Below are 12354 nucleotides of genomic sequence, written 5' to 3'. Positions count from 1 at the left end.
TGTAAATTTCAACCAAAATTTGAAGTAACAGAACAGAATCGGAAAAAAAAAGAACAAAAGAAATGTTTTACTCTATTATCTAAGAGTACACCACTTTGCCCCACAAAAAAACACACAAACACAAAATAATGCTTTCAAGTGTTAACAAAGTTTCAAGCAATATTTAATATATTATGCAAAAATGAAAACATTTCAAAGTCATTACAGTGTGATTATACCTCTTTTGTTGGTAACTATAACACTATATTATCTTCACAGAAATGGACACATCAATGTCTCTATCCACCCAATGCCACAAGAAGTAGAATCAACAGATGAGAAATTCAAAGGCTGTAAATAAAAGACAGCACAGTGTTGGAACCAGGGAGATGCTAAATGATTCTCTATTCTTTTTGCATCTGCACATGCTTTAAAGTTCAATCAATGCTTATCTCTCACTAAAGCCAACCATGTTACCCAACATGTTCACTCCCTCCTCTGAAGGGATAAAGCCTGTGTTCTAGGTTATTTGGTATTTATCATTTGCTTACTTATGTATCCTTTTTCCTGTGTATCATTTAACTTGGCAGGTATACTCTAAGCTTTTCAAGGGAAAGGACTGTTTTCTTCCTTTCTTGGTTTCACCATGTTAATTCATCTTTTGTTCCTTCTCACAGACATCAAGCTTCCTGCCCCCTTCTCTCATCTACCTCCAGAATCTCCACTTTAGGTGTATGACCACAAATTCACATGGGCCCTCGGCACTATCAAAGGACTCATTCATAATCTCAAATGAACCCACTCTCCAAAATAACTAATTCACTGCTTCTTCTCCAAACTCATGCTCAGCTAATTCCTTTGTTTCTTACTTCAGTGGAGAAATACAAACTATCAGAATAAACTCATCTTGCTACTCCCAAATCTACTCATATACTTTGCTTTCAATACTGTTAAAATGAATGAACTCTCCCTGCTCTTGTTAAAGATCTCTCTCTCCACTTGTGGACTACATTCCACAATTTCCCACTTATTTGAAACTTTGGTCCTGGAATTATTCCTTCCGGCTCCTACATTGTTAATTCTTCCCTTCCTAGTAGATCATTCTCAGCATACAAACATGTTAGAATTGCATTCCTCTCTTTATGCCAGAGATTCCTCATTTTTACAGTAGGGGTCAAAATAGTACCTACTGTACAAAATTACTGCGAAGTTTCTTGTAATTACATTATTACAATGTTTCTAAGTTATCCTGGAACTTCATGTCTCCTGGCTACCAGATTTCTCTAATACCCTTTTGGACAATCTCAAAACAATGGCCTATTCTTGCTGTCTTAAATTCCTCATTCTCTCCTATACCTCCTTCACTCAGGCCTTTGGCTCTACCCATCCCTGAAAACACACTGTCAAAGGCATTAACCACTTATCATATGACCAAATCCAATAGTCTATTCTCAATCCTCAATAAGTGATATATCAAACACTTACTATGCTACCAGAAATATTCATTTAATCCTTCCAGTAACTCTGTGAGATAAATACCATAATTACTCATTTTAGAGAAGATAAAATCAAGTCTTCTATAAGTTAAGTAACTTGCTCAAGATCATACAGCTTACTCAAACTCTCAGAAAGTCCTAGAGAAAAACCCATTATCATTTTAACAAATATTCCCCTACTCAATGTCTTCACAAGCAACAAGGCACTATCCTCATGTTCCTATTCACAATGACTCTCAACCTCTCTTAACCCATGCCCAATTAAAAAAAAAAAAATTTCTCTCAATTGGCTTTTTGCACATTATATTTAGCATAAAATCAGTAGCATCAAGGCATATGAAGAGAGAAAAGAAAACGTGACAAATAAGAAGAAAAAACAGATAATGTTAAAAAATCCTCAAATGATCAAGATGCTGTAGTTAGCTAATGAGGATGTTAAAATAACTTACAAACACATTAAAGAATGGAGAAGATAGAATATACAAAATTTATTGAAACAGCAGTCCCCAACCCTTGGCACCAAGGACTGGTTTCGTGGAAGACAATTTTTCCACAGACAATGGGATTGTTAGGCGGAGAAGGATGATGGTTTTGGCATAACATTGTTCTACCTCAGATTATCAGGCATTAGATTATCAAGGAGCACGCCACTTAGATTCCCCACATGTGCAGTTCGCAATAGGGCTCACACTCCTATGATAATTTAACGCTGCCACTGATCTGACAGGAGGCAGAACTCAGGCAGCAATACTGGCTCAACCGCTGCTCACTTCCTGTTGTGTGGCCTGGTTCCTAGCAGGCCATGGACTGGTACTAGTGTGTGGCCCAGGGATTGTGGAACTCCAGATAAAAAGATAGACAATTTCAAGAGAAAATTTAACCTATAAAAATACTTAAACACATTTTCTCAAACTAAAAAATACAGTATCTGAAATCAAGAACTCATTGAATAGGTTTAATAGCATCTTAGATAAAGAAGATATGTTTGATTAGCTCAAAAACAGATCAATAGAAAATATCCAATCTGAAGCATGGACAGAAAGAAGAAGAGAACAGAGCATAAGGGAGAGTGGGATGCTCTCAACATATGCCACATGCATAATTAGAGTCCCAGAACAAGAGAAAGAGGCAGAAGCAACAGTTGTGGGGGCTTTTGTTTGTTTTTGCTTTTTTTGAGACAGTGTCTCACTGTCACCCAAGCTGGAGCACAGTAATATGATCACAGCTTACTGCAGCCTCAATCTTCTGGGCTCAAGTGATCCTCCCGACTCATCCTACTGAGTAGCTGGGACCACAGATGGGTGCCACCACACCCAGCTAATTTTTTTTTTGTCTTAGTGGTCTCCCTATGTTGCCCAGACTAGTCCCCAACTCATGATCTCAAGCAATCCTCCTGCCTTGGCCTCCCAAAGTGCTGGGATTACAGGTGTGAACCATCACAACCAGCCCAAAAGCATCATTTAAAAATATGATGGCCAATAATTTCCCAAAACTGACAAAAGGCAAGCTCAGAGATTTAAGAATCTCAATGAACCCTAAGCAAATATGAGCCAGGTGTGGTGGCTTACATCTGTAATCCCAGCACCTTGAGAGGCTGAGGCAGAAGGATCACTTGAGCCCAGGAGTTCAAGACCAGCCTAGGCAACATAGTGAGACCTCATCTCAACCAAAAAAAAAAAAAAAAAAAAGTTAGCTACTCAGGAGGCTGAAGTGAGAGGATCACTTGAGCTTGGGAGATAGAGGCTGCAGTGAGCCATGACTTCACCACCGTACTCCAGCTTGAGTGACAAAGTGAGACCATGTCTCAGGAAAAAAGAATAAAGAAAAGGAAAAAAGAGGAAGAAAGAGAGAGAGAAAGAAAAGAAAGAAAGGAAAGAAAGAGAGAGAGAGAGAGAGAGAGAGAGAGAAAGAAAGAAAGAAAGAAAGAAAGAAAGAAAGAAAGAAAGAAAGAAAGAAAGAAAGAAAGAGAAAGAAAGAAAGGAGGAGGGAGGGAAGGAAAGAAGGAAGGAAGGAATAAGGGAAGGAAGGAAGGAGGGAGGGAAAGAAGAGTTTATGGTAAGAAGTATTAAATATTACTAAAGATAGAGAGGAATATATCATAATGATAACGGAATTGTGATGGAATGTCTATCATCTCATCCCAGTTGCAAAATGGCCATATCCTGGTATCTGGAGCCTGTGAATATGTTAATTTATATGACAAAGGGGGCTTTGCAGATATGACAACCTTAGGGATCTTGAGATGGAGAGATGATCCTGCATTATCGCTGTAGGACTGATCTAATCACAAGAGTTCTTATAAAAGAAAAGGCCATGTAATGCTGGAAATAGAGAAAAATTGAAGAAGCTACTCTGCTGGCTTTTTTTTTTTTTAACAGAGTCTCGCTCTGTTGCCCAGGCTGGAGTGCAATGGCACAATCTTGGCTCACTGCAACCTCTGTCTCCCAGGTTCAAGCAATTCTCCTGCCTCAGCCTCCTGAGTAGCTGGGATTACAGCCACCTGCCATCATGCCTGGCTAATTTTTGTATTTTTATAGAGACAGAGTTACACCATGTTGGCCAGGTTGGCCTTGAACTCCTGACCTCAGGTGATGTGCCCGCCTCAGCCATCCAAAGTGCTGGGATTACAGGTGTGACCTACTGTGCTCAGCCTCTGCTGGCTTTTAAGATGGAAGAAGGGCCATGAGCCAAGGAATGCAAGAATTGCAGCACTAGAGGCTAGAAAAGGAAAAGAAAGGAATTCTCCCCTAGAGCTCTTGGAGAACCTTATTTTTGGCCCAGTAAAACCAATTTTGAACTTCTGACTTCCAGAACTGTAAGATACATTTGTGTTCAGTTACTACGTTTGTGGTAACTTGTTATAACAACATTAGGGAACTAATACAAGGATCAATAAAAGAAGAAAATATAATGAAACTGAATTTATCTCTACCCAATAACATTAAATCTAAAATCTAAAAAGCAAAAACTGGTAAGCCCATTATTATAGTTGCATAATGGTGACTTACTACTCTTTAGTAACTAATAAAGCAGACTAAAAAAAAATCAGAAGGGATATGAAAGATTTAAGCAATACTATTAACTATCTTCACCTATTTGACTTTCATGACACTACACACAACCACTGTAGAACAGACATTCTTTTCAAGCACACAAGTAACATTTGCTGAAATAGACCATATGCTGGGTCATAAAGCAACTCTTACAAATTCAGAGAACTGAAATCATACTAAGCTTTTTTGCTGACCACAGAGGAATTAAACTAGAAATAAACAATAGAAATATCTAAATAATAATAATGAGAAATAAGAAGAAAATAACCAAAACCAACCTCTATATTCTGGAAAATAATACAGTTCTCCCTCTCTTCATCTTCTGCAAAATTCTCCCCTGCAAAGTTCTCATACCCTGGAGGAATAGGGGGAGGGAGGGAAAGAGAGAGAATGCTTCTCCCTGTCCTAAAATGTCACCACCTTCATTCAGATTCATCTTGGTCTTTATCACTACTCGCCTTTTCTGTAAAGTTTTTCCTTTTGCCTTTCCACCAATTCCTGACTCTTCAAGACCTAAGTTAAACCTTGCCTTTGCCATAAAGCAGTCCCTAATTGCTTTTTGTCCATAATAATCTCAATTTCCCCTCAACTTTTAAACTAGATATTGTCCATATCTTTTTTAGCTCTCAACCGCCTCTTATTCTGAAGTATTATTAAATATTTTATGTGGGTAAACACTAATTCTTTAATGAGAATGCCAACTGTTTAATGATATAATCTATACCTTATACCTTGCTACTCACAGACAGGAGCATCAGCAAAGGAGTTTGTTAGAAATGCTGAGTCTCAGATTCCACCCCAGACCTACTAAATTTAAATCTGCATTTTAACAAGATCCACAGGTGACTGGAATACATATTTAAGTTTGAAATGTTATGCCTTATAGTGCTTCTCTTTAATCCACCAGAATATAGTGCACATTGAAGTAATTCAATAAATACAATTCAAATTGATTTAAAAATATAATATGTATGCTGCTACATTTATGTTTTATTCTTTTAAAGACAGGGTCTTGCTCTGTCACCCCAGCTAGAGTACAGCGGCATGATCATGGCTCACTGCAGCATCAATGTCCTAGTCTTAAGCAGCCCTCCTGCCTCAGCCTCCCAAATAGCTGAAACTACAGGCATGCACCACCACACCCAGCTAATTTTTATGTGTTTTATCTTTATTTGTAGAGATGGGGCTTTGCTTTGTTGCCCAGGCTGATCTTGAACTTCTGGCCTCAAGTAATCTTCCCTCTTCAGTTTCCCAAAGTGCTGAGAGTATAGGTATGAGCTACTGTACCTTGCCTGCTGCTACTTTTTTTTTTTTTTTTTTTGAGATAGTCTGCTTCTGTTGCCCAGCCTGGAGTACAGTGGTGCCATCTCAGCTCACTGCACCCTCCACTTTCCAGGTTCAAGTGATTCTCCTGCCTCAGCCTCCTGAGTAGCTAGGACTACAGGTGCACGCCACTGCACCTAGCTAATTTTTGTAATTATTTTTAGTAGAGATGAGGTTTTCGCCATATTGGCCAGTCTGGTCTCCAACTCCTGACCTTGGGTGATCCACCCGCCTCAGCCTTCCAAAGTGCTGGGATTACAGGCATGAACCACCATGCCCTGGGATTACAGGTGTGAGCCATCATGCCCTGCCTACTGCTACATTTTTAACAACCAAAGAACACAGAATAAATTTAAGATTAAAAAAAATGTATATTCTCAATAAGCACATTTTAGTAGACACTTGTAAAATCCAAGCACATGGCAACATAACATGACCATAGAAATTAAGGCTTATGTTTCTCCTGCCTGTTGTCTATATATTCTGCAAAAGATATTTAAATGTTTGACCAGTCACTAAGAACAATGACCCATGATGAATAGCAAACCGAATGGTTCTTTATGCCTACTCTACCATCAAGTGGATGAAAGGACTTGTTGAAAATTAATTAGCACCCAGGTGTGGTGGCTCATGCCTTTCATCCCAGCACTTTGGAAGGCCAAGGTGGGCAGATGGCTTGAGCTCAGGAGTTCGAGACCAGCCTCAGCAACATAAAACCCTGTTTCTACAAAAATACAAAAATTAGCCAGGTATGGTGGCATGTGCCTGTAGTTCCAACTACTCAGAAAGCTGAAGTGGGAGGATTGTTTGAACCTAGAAAATGGAGGTTGCAGTAAGCTGAGATTGTGCCAGTGCACTCCAGCGTGGGTGACAGACCCAGACCCTGTCTCAAAAAAATAGAAAAAAAATTAATTAGCAATATATCTATTAGAACTAATGCATCTCCATAATTAGAGTGGTAACTCTACAAATATCTACTTTTGAACTACCTAAGTCCCACATCAAGCCCTCAAAGATATGAGACTTAATTTTGCTTTAAAATGCTACACTAAAACTACTTCTAGATTTTAACAAATGTTATACAGTTTACCAGAGTACCAAAAACTCCCATGCATTTATGAAATTTTTTTTAAAAAACCAATTTAAAACAAACAAATATGAATTCACCCTTCAATCATTCTGGAGGACCTATCCCAATAATTTTGAAATTTGAATTTGAAAGCACCTGTTTTAATGTATTTCTTTTTTGTTTTGAGACCATTAATACAGCAAATCTTTCAGGAATGCCTCCTCTGTTTTTTAGGTCAAACATCCATTTAATTACCTAACTTCTTTAAAAATAAAATAATATGGCACCTGAATAACTTTAGTCACATAAAGAAAAACTAAAATGTTGTTATCTTGACCCTGTAGTATCTAAAAGTCTTTGTTTCTAGTTTAAACAGATAAATTAGTAGCTTATATTACATGTCTAGGTTCTTACGCTCATTTTGGAAACAACTGGTCAATTCTTCCCTCCTGCCCCTACCTATTGAATGCTATTCCACTTACACAAAACATCAACACCTAATCCTTTGAGTTCCTTTGACCAGGTGAAATACTTAAAAGAGGTTTCTTGGGGACAACAAGAAAGTGTGTCAGACAGATGCCTACTGTCATACCTCACATTTGTTCTAAAAGAACAAAATCAATTCTAACAGATAGTAATTTTGAAGTTCTACAAGAAATCACTAAATCAAATTACTTTCAAAACTGTGAAACAGTAACTAAAAAATGATACACATACCATAGAATACAAAAATGTACTCAGGGCCAGGCACAGTGACTCACGCCTGTAACCCAGTGATCGAGGAAGATCACTTGAACCCAGCAGTTGGAGGCTGCAATTCACTATGATTGTGCCCCTGTACTCCACCCAGGGTGACAGAGCAAGAACTGGTCTCTAAAAAAAAAATAAAATAAAAATGTATTAAGGTTGCCTTCTCTTTTTTGCCATAATAATAAGACCATCAAATGTGACATATGGAATTAAAGCTCTATTAAATTGTAAGTATTTATCTCATAAAATTGTTTTCTAATAAAAATATGTAATATTTGAGGCTTACAATCTTAACAGATAAGATGAACAAAATGTCATTTTAAAAAATTTACTTGTTGAAGCTAATGAAAGTTTTGCACCAACACCCACAAAATGGGCATAAACATATGTTTCGGTTTCACAAAGGGTTCAGACGTACTCTAGTTTAAAAGCTTGGAAATCTGACTTGATTTTTTCTTTTCCTTTTATATTAACAGAATTATTCAAAATCATTTCATATACTTAAGATATTTCACTCAATGAATTAGGCATAATTATTCTTGCTGTTACTAGAGATGGTCACATAAAGATTATGTTTTACCCAACTGTCCTTTTTACTTTCTCCTCCCGAACAATTTATTCAATGACAAAAGGGCAGCTGTACAGAAAGCAGACCAAAAATACTCACCATGAAACCATTAATGGCTATTATATTACTGTCTCCAATACTTTATTATCAAAAGATCTAGTTGACTTTGGCTGACAACCATGTTCTACAAACATAATCTGAAAACCATCTTTAAGAAAAAATTTCAAAGCTTTAAAAGGCTCTTTTTTTTTTTTTGAGACGGAGTTTTGCTCTTGTTACCTAGGCTGGAGTGCAATGGCACAATCTCAGCTCACCGCAACCTCTGCCTCCTGGGTTCAGGCAATTCTCCTGCCTCAGCCTCCTGAGTAGCTGGGATTACACGCATGCGCCACCATGCCCAGCTAATTTTTTGTATTTTTAGTAGAGACGGGGTTTCACCATGTTGACCAGGATGGTCTCGATCTCTAAAGAATCCTACACAGTCTCGGTAAACATCTCATCCAGTTAAATATAAGACCTAAAGATCAAATAGATACACTAGTTGCTGACAATTGGGGAGTTCCAGAAGCACCATACTATGGGAAGAAAGCCATGCATGGAGGCTGGCAAAAACAGGTAGGTTTAGCAGAAGGCAGATAACATTAGCAATATGAGGTTAAGTGGCAGGCAGTGAAGTCTAAGCAGATATACAGATGGCATCAGGAAAATAATGTCAGCAGGTATCACAGACCCAATCAGAAAGATTTTTATTTATAATAAAAATTTAGAGAGTCACTCAACGAATGTTTATTGAAGGACTTATGAATTAATCACTGTTTTGAAAACTGGGGATCTAGTTATCAATAAAATTATGAAGACTATTTACTATACACAAGGGTCTGTGCTACACATTATGTGATTACAAGTGTTTTGTTTTTTGGGTTCTTTTTATGGAATGAGCTATTAGAGAAAAAACAAAGGGCAAAGCAAAATCAGAATCAGACTAGGATTGGGAAAAGTACCATCGAAACACTGCAAGTAACTGTTCAAGGTCACTGTGGACAAGCTTAATGAAGTTAGTCTAAACGTCCCTGAGAAACATTGCAAATATTTTTTAGTAAGTCTTTTCAACAGAACTGAGTTCCTGGCCTTTCCTTATGTCAATTTTTTTGTTTTGTTCTGTTCTTATATTTAAATTCAAAATCAGAATGGAAATTTTTAAAAGTCTGGTGGAGAATGTTGCTTTAAAACATGAAAGATTTTAGCTCCCTTATATCTGAGAAGATTTCTGTCACCTCATCTTCCACTTCCAGAACCTGTCAAATCCTTAGAAAAGACACTTTAGTAGTATCCCTCCCAATCTGCAGGAGATACTCCAAGCTTCATAACTCAGCTTCACATTTCGTTACCTCTTTGACTTGACTTTAACTCCTCCCACCTTCCCCTTTCCCCACCTTCTCTCTATTCCAACTGTGTTGGCCTGCTTTCTATTTCTGAAACATGCAGGGAATTTCCTGCTCCAGGGCTATTGTATTTGGATTCTCTCTGCTTAGACAGCCCTTCCCCTAAATATAGGCATCACATCCTTGGGCCACTCTTTCAGGTACAAATGTTATTTTGTTGGTGATGTTAGTTCAAAGGAAAGCTTAATGATGAACTATGCAGTAAACAAAGCCAGTAACTAAGGTGCAGGGAGCAAGAAGCCAGAGTACAAATTATTGGAACAGTGATATCACGCATGGCCAAAAAGTTCAGTTCCTGGAATCAAGCTACTGAAGATCCAATAATAAAGTTCTAATTCATTCATAAAGAAAAAAATAAGTTTATATCTATACCAAGTAGTAGAGATGAAACAATAAAGGCAAGACAATGTTGACTTTCTAAGCTAATGGAGCTCAGGATAGCCCAGTGTTTAAGAACAGGCTCTGACCTAAAGTTCTAGGGTAATGATAAATCTAACTCCAAAAAGTAGTAATATGCAGGGGCAAGAAGACAAAAAATCAGTAGATGTGTTCAAAGCGATACTTTAGGAAAGAATAATATGATAGCAATGAAATAGAGAATTCAAATAGCTGTATGAAATGGCAGAAGGTCATAATAGTAAGAATATGTGATGGGAAGTCAGAAGACCTGGTTCTAGTCACTGCTCTTTTAATTAATATTTTTTGATACTCTCAAAGTCTCTGGTTTGTCATCTTTAAAATAGAAATAAAAATATTAAGCTGACTAAAATGCTCAAATAAAAAAACTTAAGGGCCAGGCGTGTTGGCTCATCCCTATAATCCCAACACTTTGGGAGGTCAAGGAGGGCAGATCACCTGAGGCCAGGAGTTCAAGACCAGCCTGGTCAACATGGTGAAACCCCGTCTCTACTAAAAATACAGAACTTAACCAGGTGTGTTGGCACTTGGCTGCAATCCCAGCTAAGGCTGAGGCAGGAGAATTACTTGAACCACGGAGGCAGAGGTTACAGTGAGCCAAGAAGGGGCCTCTGCACTCCAGCCTGGGTGACAGAGTGACATCCATCTAAAAATAAAATAAAATAAAACTTGAGGATTCACTCTCTAATCTGCAAGGAGCCATACAAATGTTAGCTATTACTATCATTTATTAACAGACTATAGTACTAACTCAGTCATAAAATAGTAAACACTAGAACTAGCATGAAGGCCATGTGAAGGGCTAGGAGTGGGGCCAGAAGAAAAGTGCAATATATGAGACATTAGCGAGAAAAAAGTAACAGGATTTGGCTACAACAAGGGGTTTAATTTTTTTTAATTTTTTAACTGTACTGTAAGTTTCAAACACAGTTTAAAATGTAAGTACACTGCATCAGAAGATAAAGTGTTAAGGGAGAGAATGACAGAAAAATATGGCAGTACTAAATTGGGGGGTAATATAGAATCTTGAAAAATATTAAGTATGAATACAACATCTAATAACCCAGAATCATGTGAAGAGGATAAAAAATCTTAAGTGGATACAATTTTGTTCAGTCATGATTATATTTTCCAATATCAATGATAATGACAATTGTAGCTTTTAGATTTTACCAAAGTTGTCTCTATTTATATTATATTATTAAACAGGCAAGGAATGAAAACATACTAGCTGGCTACTTTTTTACTAGTAAGGGAACAGATATGTAAGGCTGTTGCATACAAGGAAAAGATATGACTTCCTTCATCTTATTGCCTATTGAGTTCTAGAAAGGATACAGCCAACAAAGCAATACCAATAACACCTGATTCGTGGTCAGATCACCCTGGAACGATTTGCTCCATGGAATGGTCATACCTTACTGGCCTACATCATTATGACACTATCATACTTGGTCAGGTATTTAAGAATTTAAAATCTGAACTAGGGCAGTGGCAAAGGAAATGGAAAATATATATATTATTGATATAAAAGACAGCAACAAATATATCTAAATCATGAATATGAAATGACAAGAAGCTCCACCACTTACATTTTACTAGTGGGAATCCAATTTGGTCCAACTTCTGGGCAATGTCTAATTCTGTCATTTAAACAAGCAAAGAACTGGCTGGGTGCAGTGGCTCACGCCTGAAATCCCAGCACTTTGGGAGGCCGAGGCAGGTGGATCACTTGAGCTCAGGAATTGGAGACCAGCCCAGGCAACATGGGAAAACCCATTTCTACAAAAAAATGCAAAAATTAGCCAGGCATGTTGGTGTGTGCCTCTAGTCTCAGCTACTCGTGGCCCTAAGGCAGGAAGATCCCTGGAGCCTAATAGGTGGAAGTTGCAGTGAGCTGAGATTGCACCACTGCACTCCAGTCTGAGGGACAAAACAAGACCCTGACTCAAAAAAAAAAAGAGCAAAGAGTAGCTATGGACAGAAAAACATTCAGAAAACATTGGTTTTGTAAGGTCTAATCTATATCTGGACAGAGATAATTAGTAACAGTTTTGAGACCTGCCCAGTTAGTAATTCAGCAGGAATGACCCATACACAGCAAGTATTACGTTAAGTGATGAAAACATTGATTGCAAACATTGTTCAATACTCTCCAAAAATGCAAACGCCTCTCCTGTTACTTGGGTAACTAATAAATAAAAACAATATAATGGTTCCTAGAATTTTCTATGAACTCATTATCGGTTGTTCCTAA

The 12354-nt window shown here is 37.7% G+C and overlaps 1 protein-coding gene across 26 annotated transcripts in view; it reads right to left on the bottom strand.

Annotated features, from left to right (window-relative positions):
* Positions 1-12354, bottom strand: part of KIF21A (kinesin family member 21A) — a 153342-nt gene that overhangs the window by 115542 nt on the left and 25446 nt on the right. For 4 of the 26 annotated variants that reach the window (XM_078338927.1, XM_035255832.3, XM_078338928.1 and 1 more), the window contains exon 2: positions 219-330. The exons of 21 other annotated variants lie outside the window; for them this stretch is intronic. The gene's annotated coding sequence lies outside the window, so the exon portion shown is untranslated. Of the gene's footprint in view, positions 1-218; positions 331-11689; positions 11880-12354 lie in introns of all 26 variants that reach the window. One more of the 26 variants, XM_078338926.1, reaches the window with a different exon arrangement.

This window comes from Callithrix jacchus, chromosome 9 (assembly GCF_049354715.1).
Source record: "Callithrix jacchus isolate 240 chromosome 9, calJac240_pri, whole genome shotgun sequence".
In the NCBI taxonomy this organism is placed as follows: domain Eukaryota; kingdom Metazoa; phylum Chordata; class Mammalia; order Primates; family Cebidae; genus Callithrix; species Callithrix jacchus.
The sequence above is the reverse complement of the archived record's forward strand: the minus strand, read 5'-3'. Positions and strand labels throughout refer to the sequence as shown.